The sequence below is a fragment of the Coturnix japonica genome, chromosome 1 (assembly GCF_001577835.2).
Source record: "Coturnix japonica isolate 7356 chromosome 1, Coturnix japonica 2.1, whole genome shotgun sequence".
NCBI lineage: Eukaryota > Metazoa > Chordata > Aves > Galliformes > Phasianidae > Coturnix > Coturnix japonica.
Genome location: NC_029516.1, coordinates 162690950 through 162704727, shown reverse-complemented (window position 1 = coordinate 162704727; position 13778 = coordinate 162690950).

Below are 13778 nucleotides of genomic sequence, written 5' to 3'. Positions count from 1 at the left end.
CAGCTGTCAGCGTAAACCAATCTGGAACAAAATCAGCCGAGTCACTGAAATCTGAAAAGAGCAATTTGTAGAGGGCAAAATGGTCAGGTTTCTTGCTTGGATAAAAAGAGATAAAAGAGGTTTGCTGCAGATTTTATAAAAACATTCAAACAATGTTGTCTGATCAAACCTTACAGTTTTAACAGAAAGGGACAGAAATGGAACTTAAGAAGCTGAAAACAGTGCTATTTGTATAAGATTCTATACTGGAAATTATGCACTTATCTTGACTGTATTCTCACAGCTGACATTTTTACTTATTATCTACATAGTATTCATTTCTTACTGTTTCTTAGAGTAATTCGTTGTATGCTTTTGCACACATGCACTGTGCCTTCTAATGTATTTGCAGAAGGATACCCTATTTCATGTTTATCATCAGATATAGACAGAGTTAAAGAGGAAATCATTTCTGGTAACCTAGCTCTGTGAGTGAAGCAGGTAGCTAATCTATAATTTACAGTCTGATCATTTTTGCATCATATTAACTTAGTGCTTTCATATATAAAGTAAGGATAATTGCTTACTACAGAAGGAGTAACAATGCACACTTCTAAATTCTCTTGCAGAGGACACAGAAGAAAGACAGCAAAGTGTAAGGGACAATATCTCTTTGCTTAGCAGTTCCCTTTTAAATCTGTCACCCTTCCATAGTGTAAACAGAGATTTAGAAGACAAAATGAGAAGTGTTGCTTTTATGTTATGTATTTGAGAACCACAAAGAAAAAATGACATTCAAGGCAGATTTTCCTTCTTGGTTTGGAATTCAGTTCATAACAACAGTGGGAAGAGCTAAGGTTCAAATAACCTAATCTAAATACTGGTTTGTAATTCATAAAAGTTAAACAGCAAGTGATTTAATAACTTTCTATCTGTTTTCAGATGCAGTTTCCATATGACTGCCAGCCATGAGCTGTAGCTCAAGCAACCGATTATTAATGATTTTTGAGCTATCATGAACAGCTTCTATGGATTGTCTTATTTTTATCCTGAGTTTTAAGATGCTCTGAAAGATCATTTTTTTCCCTCCACTAAGGAGTGGTGGAAAGGTCTTTGAGCTTATTTTTACCTAGAATGGATCTACAGATAGAAGTTTATTTGTATTTTTTGGTTAGTATCCATTAAACATTATTCGTTTAAAAAAATTGAAGTCTATATTTTTACACATGCTGCTTTTATAAGAATATTTCATAGTTTGAGTAAAACAAGCTCCTGGAAAATTATACCACTGGTAGCTTTTTGTGAGTACTATCCCTCAAGTGGTAGTCTCCCTTCTTGCAGGAGAAAGTATTCTTCACACCTGCCAAGTTACTCTCAGTTTCAGTCTATACTCAGTGATTTGAGACTTTGTGTAGGTTGTACAGAAGTGTCAAAAGGAGCCAGTGGAATGAAAATGCATTTGTGCCTTCGTTTGATTTATAATTCAAATTGCCTTCCTTCTTTTTCTTCATATCTTCCCAAATTCATGTTCTTCCATTTTTTTAAGCTATTCTTAAACTTTGTTATGCATGTCTTAAGTTTCCCGAAGACAAGAATATTGGCCTATGCTGTAGTAATCTTCCTTAATTGATTTGGGATGTCTGCCAGTGTCTTATTATTCTGCACTGATATCTTTATATGACTGGCTTTTATCCAAGTGCTGTCATCTTTCTCATTTTCTTCATCTTTCCTTGTGTTGAGACAATATTCTTAGCCTTTGAGTTGCTCCTTCATCCCTTGTGCTTGCAGTGGAAAAGGTACAAAGGGCAAACCTGCCAAATAGTGAGATCTCCTTGCTTGGCCTCTCTGGTACATTCTCTAACTTTTGGTTAAGGCAGTTGTTGCATGGCAGTCATCCACTTAATAAGACTATATCTAAAGGTTTAATGAATTTACTACAGATCAGTAGTTTGGTGAACTTATTTTTAGTCTTCATTTCTTCTTGGTCTTTTACCTGGTTTTGTGTTCTATATTTAATTCATGAAGGAAATCATTGTGTCCATAAAGCCTTCTCATCAAGATTTTGATTTCTGTAAAACATGCTATAAAAAAGGCAATTTATAAGCTTTAATGTAATTGAAATTCAACTTGGTTTTATACTGGGGATTGTTTTGCTTCCATCTTTCTTGCGAGGCTCATAATGCATTTCATGTCTTTTAAAGTTTAAATGCTGTCCCAAATGAACAGACAGAACTGAAAAATTCCTATTGTGGTTATATCTGATTGCCTTTGTACGGTCTCTGTCTTTCATCACCTGCTGCAAAATGGGTTCTGCTCTAAAAAGCATGGAATAAAACTAGTTGTTCTTCAGTATCTTCCTATAAAATATCAACAGTAACCTACAGGGGGAGAAATATAAGACTCAACTGCAGTTACATTCCAAGGCAATCTCATATGTACAATCAGTTTCCTCAGTGCATATTTTGTTATCCTTTTAATCCAAGTCCCCTCTGAACCGAATAGATCATTTATTTATTTATTTATTTATTTATTTATTTTTCTCATTTCAGTGTTATATCAGGCCCTTAGTCCTTGGATTAGTATGGCAACCATATCCAGCAAAGTGCATTAACATTCCCTTAGCCAAAAATGTGTAGCTAATTCAGTCTGTGGAACTAATGGGATTAGTAACAAGACCTTGTCTAAGGTTAGCATTGATAGATGAAGCATTTGCTAAAGAGAGGCCTGAAAATTTTTGTTTCCGTGGATTTATTATCTGATCAGCCAGATGCCCATCAGCAGCTTAATGAAGACCTTGTAGCTATTCTTTCCTGTCTTCAATCCATGAAATCATCAGTGATTCATCTTCTATGTCTATTAAGACCTAATCTTCTCACATATGGAGAAACTCTCATGGATGAACCCAGCTGGACCCCAGCTGTCCAAGTGAAAGGAAAAAGATGGTTTATTATCTTCCTTTCATAATCAAGATTATGATTTTGGTGACTGTTTTTAGGATTGTAGGTACTAGAAAGCATATATACAGAAGTTGGAGAACTGATAAATGCTATGGAATCTTTAGAGGTGAGACCATAGGGAGGAAATTTAGAAGTATTACATTTTTCTTAGATCAGTATGCAAATATTTATGTTTAGAAGTAACACACAGTAATGGACTACTATTATTTTTCTTTTAATATTAAAATAATAATGAATTCTCAGGCTGTTAGTATATTTTATGTAATGTACTCTGTGGAACTGATATAATTACAATCAGTAATACAAACTTTTAGTCCATATTTAAAGTAATATCTGAGTAGCTCATCATTTTCAAAGTATGTTCAAATCCATAACACCTTGTTAGACATTATTAATTATAACTTGCCATCATTTTACAAAATTGGAAACTATAGGTTCTTTTTACACTATTTCTTTCAAAGAAGTGCTGTTTTGAAACCAGATTTACCATCTGACCATGCAGTTCACTACAGGGGATGACATTAGGTCCAGATTTTGGGTAAGCCAGCTGCTGCACACAGCGGGAAAATCTCTAGTACCTGCTGCACCGTAAAGTGCACCCAAAGGTTCCTTTATCTGCAGTGACAGCAGATCCACCCCAGCAGCACGTGTCAGGACATCTTGATATTTCTTGCCTGTATTTGCAGTGACATAATGGGTCCAATATAGTGTGTGCAAGAGAACCTACAGTTCTTCCTAGGAGGGACCAATTTACCATTTGCATGTGAAGGTGGTTGCTTGTAAGGATAAGGTAGTTACCTGGAAGCAAGTCTCCAAAAATTATGTTTGTCAGAACATTGCTGTGACCACACAGCTCAGGTTTAGTGATGGACACCATCGCTGGGACTCAGTAACTTCCTCTGTATTACACAGAGAGTAAGAGATAAAGTAGGAAATTAAATTCTCTATTTCTATGCCCCAGAATAGTACCATAGATCTCTTGCTTTTGTGCTATGGAATAGCTATACTTGCCAGTCACATAGCACTATCTATATTGTAAAAGTAATATAAAGATTAACTAGTGAGTGTTCACACAGTTCTTAGAAGGCAGGAGATGATTATTCTCAATATTCAGGTCTTAACCCTGAATCTGAAGGCTGCAGCATTTAAGTAATACGGATTATAGGTTTGAGTCTTCTGTTCAACTTGGAATTCAGGACGTAGCATCATAGAAGATCTTCACAAGGTCTATCCAGATGACTCAGTAGGCTCTTTTACCATCTTGTCCTATAATTAGCATCAGAAAGTGGTAAGTAGCGGGGATTTTTAAATTCTGGCTTTATGGTTCTTCTAAAACAGATACAAGGTATCTGGACAATGTCTGTTTTTTTCTTCTCTAGCATTTCATAGTTACCTAAAAACTCAGCCTCTCAGTTCTACTAAGCAGATTTAGTCCCAAAAGGCATGGGATACATAAAGATTAGTCCGGGCTTAAGTAAAAATGGAAAGGGTAGATTGGTAGCATTGCGTAGGGAAGGCAGTCTGTTCAGCATAAAAGAGGAACAGAATATGATACCAGGTTGGGCTATCTCTTAAACCTCTTTAGACCTCAGATGGCATTAATAAACTACTTAATCTCTCAGGCATGTAGCATTATTATGTACAAGAGAAGAATACAACGCTCCTGTGTGTAAATTATTCTGTCCTCAGTTTATAGATGCCTATTTTCATGCTCTAGGGAGAGTTTTCAGTTTGTTTCCAGATTCTCTCAACTTCCAAAGATGCCAGAGTAAGCATAGCTTACACAGGCAAATAATTAATATGATACTAAAAAGAGTAGATAGGAAAATGAGCTACCTCTGTAAATCATTGCCACAAAATCTAATGAGGCTAAGAATTCGGGATCAAACAGAGATGATTTATGAGTATTTGGGCACCCAGTGTTGAAACAGTCAGAATTGAAACCAAACCCAATCCAAAAGAAGTAATTGGAAATATTCAGTATATTTCCATATGATGATAGGAACAAGAGATTATCTCTGTGTTAAATTCTTTTTTACTTATATTTCCTCTTAGGAGATGGGGGAGGCAGTTTGCTGAGGATGGAGCTCATTGTGTAAATGAGAGGTAAAGACTTTTAAAACTTTCATACTTGCATAGTTGCTTGTATTACAGTTACAACCTTTTATCTGCTATGCCTGGAGTGTTAGACAAAAACTAATTCTAATCATAGTGTGATTCTTTCCTGTGGTAATTTCTGGTATGTATAAGTGTGAAATACTCTTTGTCAAATTATTTTTTATTCTCTTTTTAATGGCTGGGAAAAATGAAGCAAGGTGGGAACTGATGCCTAATAGCCTAAGAATCAGAATGGAATTTATGAGTTCTTTGGTGTGTTTCAGTTTTAGTTACAGTGAATTGATACTTGATTTCAGAGAATCTGGAATTACATTTACATCTGCTGTTATTCATTTCTGAATTCAACAAAGACTGAAACAGCTTAATTGGAGCCAATAATATTAATGTACAGATATGTTTCCATGTTCAGAATAGAATCCTGCAATAATCACCGAAGTGGAAACATCTCCCATTGCGATAATCTCTTCAAAATTTTTGACTTGTTATGTTCTTCACTGACAAATTCATAGAGCAGCAGCATGATCCACCAGGAACTCTTCAAAGCTTATTGTACAGTGTCATCTCAGTCTTTTTCTAAAGAATGCAAGACATACTGAGCATAAGTTTCCTTTCTTTCTCCCAACATTGCTTCTGCAGTATTTTTCATGAAGAGATTTGCTATGTGCTTTGTTTTCTGTTCAAAATTTAAAAGGCTGACAAATTGCTCTGTTTAGAGTCAAAGATGGTTCCTTCTGTTCATGAATCCATTCATTTGCTATTAGTATGTAAAACGAAAGTGACAATTCTATGGACGTAGGGTAGGTGCAATAGGGCAAAAGGACTGAAGAAGGTTAGTTAATCCAAACTCCTGGCCTGAAACAGGATCTAAAATTTGGTGGTTGGAACTAGTCATTTACAAAATATGTCTGTTTAGAAGCAGTGAACAAGGTAAAAAACTGATAATTAACTGCTACTCCTGAAGCTGAGGTTCTTTAATCCATACTTCTCTTCCAGTTAGCACAGCCGCTGTTCTTTGGAAATGACATTGCCACACTTAACAAAACCACCATTGTTCTGGTTTTGGACAGTACATAAGCAAGTGCCTAAGTACAAGTGTAACTGTCATTCCAAAACTGTATTAAGTCTGAGTGCACATATTGTGTGAGAGACAAAATTTTAGAACTATTTGGTCATCTAATTCTCAGTCTTGTGCTTTAGTACATTTCTGAATCAAGTCATGCTCATCCTTCAAGCACTTATCATAGGAAGCTACTTTGCAAATATTTTTTATGAAGTTCTCTGAGCCCTGTGAATTAGGCAGACTTCAGGGTAGTCACCTTAAAGACTGGTACATGCTGATTCCAAGGTGTTGAATGGATGACAGGGCAAATTAGTAGAACAATTGGATCAAATACCCTGTAGATTTAAATTTTAGTTCTCCACTTTCAGCAGTTTCTTGTTAAGGGTTTGTCGTACAATGCCTCAACGACATGCAGCTTGGTGTTACTGTTTTAACCCTGTTCCCCGGGGGTCTGTATGGGACCCTGTTCAATATCTTTAGTAATGACCTAATGAAGACATTGAGTGCATGCTAAAGTAAGTTTGCAGATGACACCAAATGTAAATCTGACTGGGGGTGGGAAGACCCTACAGAGGAATATGGGCAGGCAAGACAGCTGGGCTGAGGGCAGTGGGATGAAGTTCAACAAAATCAAGTGCCAGGTCCTGCACTTTGGCCACAGCAACCCCAGACAATGCTACAGGCCTGGGGCAGAGCAGCTGGAAGACTGTGTAGAGGAAACAGACCTGGGGCTCTTGGTCAATGCTCAGCTGAATGTGAGCCAGCAGTGTACCCAGGTGGCTAAGAAGCACAATGGCATCCTGGCTTGTATCAGAAGTAGTACTGACAGCAGGAGCAGGGAGGAGATCATTCCCCTATACTCAGTTCTGGTGAGGCTGCACCTCAAGTACTGTGTTCAGTTTTGGGTCCCTTACTACAGGAAAGACATCGAAGCCCTGGAGCATGTCCAGAGAAGGGCAATGAAGCTACGAGGGATCTGGAGCACAAGTCTTACAAGGAACAGCTGAAGGAATTGTAATTGTTCAGTCTCAAGAAAAGAAGGCTCAAGGGAGATCTTGTTGCTTTCTACAACAATGTGAAGAGAGACTGTGGTGAAATGGGGGTCAACCTCTTCTCCCATGTAACAAGCAATAGGATAAGAGGGAATGTCCTCAATTTACACCAGGGCGATTCAGGTTGGGTGTTAGGAAATACTTCTTCTCTGAGAGAGTGGTCAGGCAGGGGCACAGGCTGTCCAGGGAGGTGATGGAGTCACCAACCCTGGAGGAGTTCAAGAAACATTTAGATGTTGTATTGAGGACCATGGTTTAGTGGGAAATATTGGTAATAGATGGATGGTCAGACTGGATGATCTTGTACATCTTTTCCAGCCTTGGTGACTCTATGATTCTGTGCTTCTATGCTTCTTGTGCTTTCCCTTAGATTCAATCCATGATGATCTCCTAAAAGTTAAGAAAAATGATGTAGAGTTACAAACCCAGTTCCTAAGCACAAGTGGGATTTTTTCCAATTTTTGTTTTGACATTAAAGTTTATAGGAACTTACTAATTGTTCAGGATTATTTTTCAGTCAGTTATTTGATAATCTTTATTTTTGGAGAGAACAGCATCTTTTTCCTCATCTGGGCTGTCAGGGAAGTGGTATGACCAGCACATTGCAGTTTTCCTCTCATTGCTTTCATTTAGTGAATGGGTGATCTCTGAAGATTCTTTCCAAATGAACTGTTCTATCTTTTTCTATTTTAGAGGTGCCTTGTGTTGCTAGTTCTGCTTTATGGATGGCAGCAAGAAGACATAATAAAAGTTAGAAATGGCAAGATTCATTTTATTTGCAGAAAAATAGTAATGAGAAAGATACTAAAATCTGTTTCTATGTGCAGTTTTATAACAGATATAACAGATTACCTCAGTTGAAAAGCAGCCTATCTTTGAATACTAAACTGCATTTATAGTAGTATAAATTCTACAAGTTCCATAAGAAAATAACTTGCTGGGTAGGCACAGGAAGGCCAAACATAGTTTGTAAAAAGAATCCATACATATTGCTGAGCAAGCATTAACTCATGGGCAGCAGTGATTTGCGTTTCATTAGTGATAGCCAACACACCTTAGTTTTTTTCATTACATATCCATTCAAGGGAAGCAGAAATTCTGTAACAGTAGCAAGCCATACAGTTTTTGAGGTTTGTATGCAAAAACCCTTGTTCATCTTTCCTACTTTTCCAGCTGTACTATCTATCTGGGTTAATAAAAAGCACTGCCATTACTTGCAGACTTTGCCATGCCTACGTTCTTAGGCGGTCATGACTACATTACTGCTGGAAGCTCTTCTCTGGCATATTGATACATCATACATAGAATGAGGTAAAACTAATGAAGCCCTGTATCTAGAAGGTGTCTTCAGCTTTATTTTAAACCCTAAAGCATTCATCTTCAAATGGAGCCCCCTTTCAAGCCTAAACTTAAGCACAAAGTTAATTATTTTGCTGAGTGGGAATGTTAATGAAACAGAGTGGCACAAGAGAGGGAAAACTTGCCAAGAGATTTTAATAGTGCTTTGCTTATGTCCACCTTCTCAATGTACTACTAGGACACCCATGGCATAAACAAACATTAATAAAAATAAGACTAAAGGAAACAATTAAGGTAGAAAAATGTTTGAATGTAAAGGTTAAACAGTGAAAAATAAATGAAAAATAAAGTTTCTTGAGCAATGTTTAGTAGTAAAAAAATGGTAAAAAAAAAAAAAAAAAAAGTATATCTAATAGTTACCTGCTCTTCTTAAGATGTATGTTACTGTTATGTGAAAATAAACTATGAATTTTACCATTCGCTGGGACAACCTCTAATGCCATCAAGCATTTTCTATGGTACTTTGCCAGCTGTTAGTATTCTGTATTACAGTAAAAATGCAAAGCCATTTACACAATAGTTAATAAAAAGCCATATTTCTGTGGACTTTCATATTATTTTTCAAACATTATCACTGTTTATTTTTACAGATTGGATCAGATGATTTGTCCTTTCCTTAGTTTATTCAGCTTCTTACCCCTTGTGTTTCAGAGGCCAAGTATTAAAAGGGAGCCATTAAAAGTCATGACTGGTGCTGGCTGAATATTTTTTACCAGTGTTGTCTGAGCATCAACGAATAGCACTAACTTGAACTGAAATGGCAAGCAATAGGTTTACTAGCGATTCACTATCTGCAACTGTTTAAGAACAGAAAACAGTAAATTTTAAAAGTAATATGGTTGTCTGATAAAATAGTAATATTTTGAAAATATAGAGTGTTATGTTAAAAATTGTTGCAGTGACTAAGACTGGATTATTTTCAGTTAAGCCAACTCCCAATTCCTCCAGTACATACCAAGATCTTTTCTAAATGTATCTTTTTTTCTTTTTCTTTTTCTTTTTCTTTTTCTTTTTCTTTTTCTTTTTCTTTTTCTTTTTCTTTTTCTTTTTCTTTTTCTTTTTCTTTTTCTTTTTCTNTTTTTCTTTTTCTTTTTCTTTTTCTTTTTCTTTTTCTTTTTCTTTTTCTTTTTCTTTTTCTTTTTCTTTTTCTTTTTCTTTTTCTTTTTTTTTTTTAATTTTTCTTTTTCTTTTTCTTTTTCATTTTCTTTTTCTTTTTTTTTTTAATTTTTTTTTATTTTTTTATTTTTTACCTTTTGCTATTTCTATAGATTTCTCATAAAATTTGTTGTATGGTAGATTGTTCCCATTTTTTTAGAGTACAGTTGATGCCACTGTAGAGATCCGAGCTTTTGTACTGCCTTGCTGCTGTCAGAAATTCATCCTCTTTGTCACTGATTACAAATCACATCAAGTCAGCATTGTATGTCCTGTACAATTTTTGGTCATTGGTTTTAAGGAATTTTTATGGATTATTGAGGTTCTGAAGGAGAAGACAACCTTGATTACTTTATTTTTCAGACCTTGATATATAGGAATATTGATGCCACAATGCATGCTATCAAGTGGCTTATAAACCCAGCTCTGTAGTGGTTTCTTGAGATCTCAAGAGCAAATCCAGATTGCATAGCATCAAACTTCTTGATCATTGTTCCCATGCAAGAAGATTTGAGAACAGGAAACTTGAAGTTTTCCTTTTATGCAACAGCATAGTGGAATAGTTTCCTTTTATGCAACAGCATAGCATTCACCAGCATCATTATGGAGACAAAGTGGGAAACATATACATGAAAACGTACCTGTGCTTTAGGGATCGTTTATGCCTGAAGCAGAAGCTCAACACTCCTCCCTGCTGTCTTTCATCTTCCTTTACAATTTGGAAACTGGGCTACACATGTCAACTTGTGAGAATGTGGGTAGTAAAGACTGCAGAAGAGCAGAAACAAGAAAGCATGTGCAGATTTTAGTACAATTGTAGCTAGTTTGCTTCTGCAACCTAAACTAGATACTGGGCATCAGTAGATCACATTGCAAATTGCAGTGTGGGTATAGTGAGTTCAGGAAGATGTTTCAGAGCATGTCTGAGTATTGGGTTTCTCACAGCTCAAGCTCACATCTCTGATCTACCAGGAGATTGTCTGATCTAGAGAAGGTATGTGCATTACTGCTTGATGGGACTCTTCTGAGGGAATAAGTAGAACCCTAATTGACTGCTGGAATTGCTGGGGCACTCAACAGGGTAGTAAAAGCCTGGATCTGGACTCTACACTGGGACTTATTTTCTCATTCTTTCCTGTGTCCATAAGATGTAGGTACAGCAGTCAAAAGAATGGGGGAGACTAGAAGTGATCTGAGGCTGTAGGGTGAGAATCTCTTTCCCATTCCCTTTACCAATACTCCATTCCATCTCTTCTGTCTCCTTAAGTTGTGCAGTCACCAGCCCTTCGTCCATCTTTCCCTCCAGGCCTCGGAGAACCTCTCCCTGAACTCGTGCTTAACTCTACACAGCCACTCACTCACTGCTATCTCTGAGGAAAGCAAGAAAGAACTGGAAAGGTAAAAGTGAGAAAGCTGGAGATAAAGTGAGTTTAATAGGTGAAGAAAAAAGCTGCACACAAGCAAATTATGATCAGGAATTCATTTTTTCCTATCAGCTGGCAGATGTTCACCCATTTCCAGGAAAGGGTTTATAATGTGTAATGCTTATCTATGAGGACAAATGCTATAACACTTAACCCTTCCTCCTTTTACTCACATTTATCACTGAGTACAACCCATTATATAGAGTAACCCTTTGAACGTGCAGATTGTGGGTCATAGTGTAGGTATAGAGAATTTTGTCTTTTTACTTATTTGTATTTCATTTGCAACTTAAGTGTACAAGAGACTCAAAATCCATCAACCCATTCCCTCAAAGATACAATATGTATACATACATACATATATATACATATAAAATAGTCATTTTTGTAATTACTTGAATCTTTTTGCATTATTGTACTTTATAAGGAAGAGAGCAAAGATTTTATGAGAAAGGAAAAGTTAGCACTTAAAGTGCAAACTGGTGGCACACAAAGGTTTTATCAATAGTGGAAAGTGTTTTATAGAACCATTTCTCCATTGTCACTTCTATAGAAAGGGAAAAAAACAAAGCATGCACTGAATACTAAGCATCAACTTGTCAAATCCCAGAGACTTTCAATCATGTGGGATTTATATTCTGTTTGTATATGCATGCTGAATTTGATGATTGTTTTTAAATATCAATATTTTTTTCTATGGACTGTCATTATTATGGATCTTATTTTCATTATTACTTTAATTAGGAGTAACTGAGATTTTAGGGAGCTTTGGGTACACAGTCTTTTAAAAGCAAGACATAAGTAGACCAGACCTTTTATATATTTATATTTTATTGAATTAACTGCCTCCTTTAGTTAGTTTGATATGTATTTCATAGAAAAACTGTTCAGATTGAGGAGAAGTAGCCACATTCAAAGAAGAAAGAAAAAAAGTTTTTGTGTGACTGTATCAACACCCATTACTGAATCATATCCTGGCTAGATTGTAATACATACTGCAGGTAGAAAAAAGAATATTTGAAATGTAAGCATTTGATCATTGCCTCCAAGAGTGGACAGCCTACACCAAGGTATAATTAACAGTGCAGTGGTCTTTTTTTCTACCTTTGGCTTTGTGAACAAAAGAAACAGAGAAAAGATATGCAGGGCAGAACCAAAGGTAAAAAGTTCACAGTATCACTTTAGAGTTAGAAAATGAAAAACTGAACACGAGAAAAATATTCTTAAACTACAAGAAATATCATGTAATGGTACAATATTCCCAGGAAAGCTGCATCATCTTCAAATGCAGTGTGGAACTGGTTGTGTGGATTTCCTTTTGGATTATTACAAACACTGAAGAAAATTCATTAAGCACATGTATGAAACTTGGAAATTACACATAGTCAAATGGTAACAAATGCTTTTTTGAACAGAAGAAGTCTAGAAGTGTTCTTGCAGTTTTGGTAACTCAGAGAATGGATTCTTGTATGGGATCTGTTTTACTATACGATCTGCTAAGCTTTAAGAATAGGAAATATTGGTTCAGGCAATAAAAATCAGCTACAGAAAAGAGTTTTGTACTGAAATAAGGGAAGCTATACTAGTTTATCTGTACTTGTGATTAAAACTAGTCAGTACATTCTCTAATTGCACTTTTTCCAGCGGCATTCTAAAGATCAAAGAAAAATGTATGCTCAAAATTATACTTCTATTAAGACAAATATTGAAAACCCTCAGGACAGAAGTTTACTCAGGTGATATGCATCATACAGTACAAGAGGTAATGGCCTAATCAACACTGTGAAATTGTACCAAAAAAAGTTAGAACTACAATGATAAAATGTCTATGTGGGTCAAGACTTTCACATCAGATTAGATGGGAAAGATATTGTGCAGTGTTAGTTCTGGGACTGCTGGATACAATCTAGACCAGCTGAAAAAATACAGAAGATAGGAGATGAATATCTCATTTGCTGTTTAGAGAAGTCATTACACTAAAGAGTAATTACAGCCTTTCAAATCCAGTACTTCAGAAATTACTTTATCTCACCATCAGATCAGAAGATGAAAATGATTGCTTCCCTGTTATGCCCAAGGCTTTTCTGAGTTGGAGTATAGCTGACAGTTAACACTGTGCAGGAAATTATTCTTAGATATTAACTTCATGGCATGAAGACCATACTAATGTGAAACCATTTCTCAAACAGGTGATTGAAATGACTAAAGATCTTTATGCTACCGTGAGAAGAAAACTTTGCAGCTGAGCACAGAGACATAGAATTAAATGACTATGAATATCTTGCCACTTCAGAGGGCCTCTAAGTACAGTATAATTAACTTTTTGCTTCTACCATTAATTTTATGCAATATATTTTCTGACCAATTGAACTGCTTCCCAAAAACATTAGTTCAGACAGAGATACTCCCCTGCCTGAAGCTGTTTTCACATTTGTATATTTTGAAGCCCTAAGCACAACAAAGGCAATGTCAGCTACATAACAATTTGCATAAAAGGGATGCAGTTATTGCTTTGTTTGATCATCCTTTTAGAAACATACCTACTCCTACCTGATGGATATGAATTTTTGATGATACTACCTCCACAAAATACTTGTCTTTAAAATAAAAATATATGGATTAGTTGATGAACCTGTCAGTGGATAAGGAATGGATGGTCACATTCAAAGAGTTG